We start from the raw sequence: 3,796 nt of genomic DNA on the forward strand, positions 1-3,796 counted from the left end.
ACGGAATATGAAACGATAAGCCATAATTAATGGTCGTAGGTTTCATGACCATTGAGTTTCCTGTCATTAAATTACAATTAATTTATTTCCTTTTTTTCTTTTTTTTCTTTTTTTTGGTTATTACAAACTTTCCCCCTTAACAAAATTTCGTCTTTGAAATTTGCCCTATGCATAAATGAGGACATATCAATCTCGTCCCCTTATCAAGTTCCCAAGTAGCCTTCGAACCATTATGACGTCTTCATTGAACATTCACGAGAGAAATCTCTTTACTTAGTTTTTTTTATCATCTTTTCTTAACATCCTTAATAGTTACGACTTTCTTTTTGCCTACTAAACACTTTATTAAATTAGATATATTGTGCCATAAATTTCACCATACCAACTATTTTATTGTATGATGTTCTAAACATCCATTCATCTTTCTGGGAATAACTTATTGATTTCCCAATAATCTTCTATCCATCGCTAACTTGAGCATTATTTTCTAATGAACGATGGACTACCTTCGATCCATCCATCCGTCTCTTTTATTTTTGATGTTAGTTCGCCAAACCGGCTGACATTTATCACATAACTCTTCGAGTTGCTCTACTCGAGTACTCCTTTGATAATCATTAATTATAAGTGAACATATTCAACTCTAAGTGGTTATTCCGACCGTCACTAAAAATTACCCCACATAGATACCACCATACTATTCTTATCTACAAAATAAGGCAACATGCATGCAAATAATCATCACATTTGTGATATCTTCTTTCACAATTCAATTATACATCATACTTTTTCATATTCATGCCCTTATACATACATGTACTTATCTCTTGTCCTTGAGATATCTTCAATTATCAAGTATAGGCTATACAATCCATTATATAGATAATGCTTCCATATTTCGAACTCCACTACCACTGTTACTAATTTTAAATCATACATTTTCAATTACCATGTCATAAATACTATATCATTTCACATTTGAGTGATGTGGTTAACGATAACAATACTGTGTTTGCTGTTGACTTGGACCAAGTTATTAGTCGACTACCAACCCTTGAGTTATTTCAGCATTTCACCATATTCATATTCGAATTCATCATTCTGCAACCACAGAAATTAACTTAACCCATTTTCCATTTATATCATCATTGTGTTCATCCTAAAATCTAGTCACAACTCTCTCCTTTGACGACAAATACGTACCATCAGTCGACTTCGCTACTTGTTTTACCAACTAATCAGTCAACTCACCTTCTTGCTTTTATATCTTGCTCAAAGCAACACATGCTTACTAACAATTTCATAAAATCAAATAAGTTAATATCATCTTCCAACCACTTGTGAGATGCCTATGGAGRATAATAGAACCCCAATGTCCTATTGGATTAATCAATCATAGTCTTCTACATTCTAAGACCATTTCACACACTGATTTGGTGTCTTTTACTTTAAGAAACTAATCATGTGAGAACCCTTAGATCTTCTCATAGGGTTTATATATGATCTCGACATTCCAACTCGATTGAAAAAATCTTTCAACTAGTCGTGCATCCAATCAAGATCATCAGTTTTTTACCATGAATCTGTTGCCATCATTGATTACACGAATAACCTCGTTGCTAATCTCATATCTGACTATTTGATCTTCCTGCCAATTGATATAAAAAATGATTCCACAACTCAAATATAAGATGAATCAACTCACTATATCATCAATACTTTGAGTTCCTATTATTCTCAAAGCTAAACATATGCTTTCACCGCTAAAGCAAATTAGTGGAGTTTGTCACCAAAACTTTATTCACCAACACCACTCAACATCTATTTTATCTCATCTTACCATGTGTTTTTGCATAAACACATCTCTATCAATGTCATTATATCCAAGAATATTAAACCATCTAACGATTTCTCTACTTTAATTTGGTTTAAGACTAATCCCAAATTAACTTAAATCACCACTCTCATCACTATAAATCAATCTTTAATCACACGCCTATCAATAATAAAATCTTCCATTCTTAGTTTAAGTTTAGGTTTCAATACCTAATTCACTTAAACTTTGCTCTGATACCACTTGTAACATCCCAAAATTTCCAATACTACAATATAACAAAACTAGTATCCCAAGATCAAAACTTACATTGCAGCGGAAATAAAATTTCTAATCTTACAAATTGTATCACCATCTAAATTACAATCTTGAGGAGCATAACTTTGCTCTATATAACAATGCATTGATCTCCACATATCCTTCTTTGAAGTTAATCCTTATTTCTCTTTATTGCACTTTTCTTTCCACTCATAAGCCGCCTGGGTAAAAAAATTTAAAAGAGTTTTGGTTGAGCCTTAGGCCCAGTGAATCCACGGTTTTCATGCATGAACAACAACTTTTATGATAAACAATTTTCACGAAGCTTCATAAATTAGCATGCCTTGATGAGAATAACACTTTTCACAAAATAACGATATTTTGGTGCGTGTCTACATCACAAAGCAACGACATCATGAGAGATGTCTACCTCACACAGCATTACCTGGCGAACTCACACAGCATGTCCGCACTTACGGCTTAGACAAGCTCACAAAGCATGCTTGTCTTTACAAAATCATACCGTAGTACATCCACATTGACATACAAGTTCAAAACACATATTATAAAAATATCTCACTTTTCACGTGTATATAACGTATCAAAAATCTCGAGAAGCCTCAAACAACTTGTGGATAATAAAAAATAAGGCATGCAACCATTTTAAAAATAAATCACGTGTAACTCACCATACATGGCGTAGCCCAAACCGATCTTTGAAGTGGCTAGCGTCTTCCCAATTGGTGCCAAACTAGCTATGATGTAGTGCACCGTCAACTCTCATTACAACGTCCACCGTCGCCTTTTCTCACAATAGTTCTCCTTCTTGACCCCAAACTACACATAAAGCTACAAACTCCCATTTTATACTAAGCCCCATCGGCGGTTTCACGGAATATGAAACTATAAGCCATAATAAATGGTCGTAGGTTTCATGACCATTGAGTTTCCTGTCATTAAATTGTGTCATTAAATTGCATTCAATTTTAGGGGTCTAAACCCTTCACTTTGACCGCTTTACACTATAAGTCCTTGAAATTTAACGACTACCAATTCTTTTATTTTTTTGGGTTATTACAAACTTTCCCCCTTAACAAAATTTCGTCCTCGAAATTTGCCTTATGCAAATAAATGATGAATCAACTCACTATATCATCAATACTTTGAGTTCATATTATTCTCAAAGCTAAACATATTCTCTCCCAGTCCCCACTAAAGCAAATCAGCGGGAGTTTGTCACCAAAACTTTATCCACCAACACCACTCTACATCTATTTTATCTCATCTTACCATGTGTTTTGCACAAACACTTCTCTATCAATGTCATTATATCCAAGGATATTAAACCATCTAACGACTTCTCTGCTTTAATCTGGTTTAAGACTAACCCCAAATTAACTTAAATCACCACTCTCATCACTATAAATCAATCTTTAGTTACACATCTATCAATAATAAAATCTTCCATCCTCAATTTAAGTTTAGGTTTCAATAATTTAATTCACTTAAACTTTGCTCTGATACCATTTGTAACATCCCAAAATTTCGAATACTTAAATATAACAAAATTAGTATCCCAAGATCAAACACTTACATTGCAGCGGAAATGAAATTTCTAATCTTACAATTTATATCACTATCTAAACTTACAATCTTGACGAACATACTTTGCTCGATATAACAATGCATTGATCTGCATATGTC

Source organism: Cynara cardunculus, assembly GCF_001531365.2.
Source record: "Cynara cardunculus var. scolymus isolate 2C chromosome LG 10, CcrdV1, whole genome shotgun sequence".
Taxonomy (NCBI): Eukaryota; Viridiplantae; Streptophyta; class Magnoliopsida; order Asterales; family Asteraceae; genus Cynara; species Cynara cardunculus.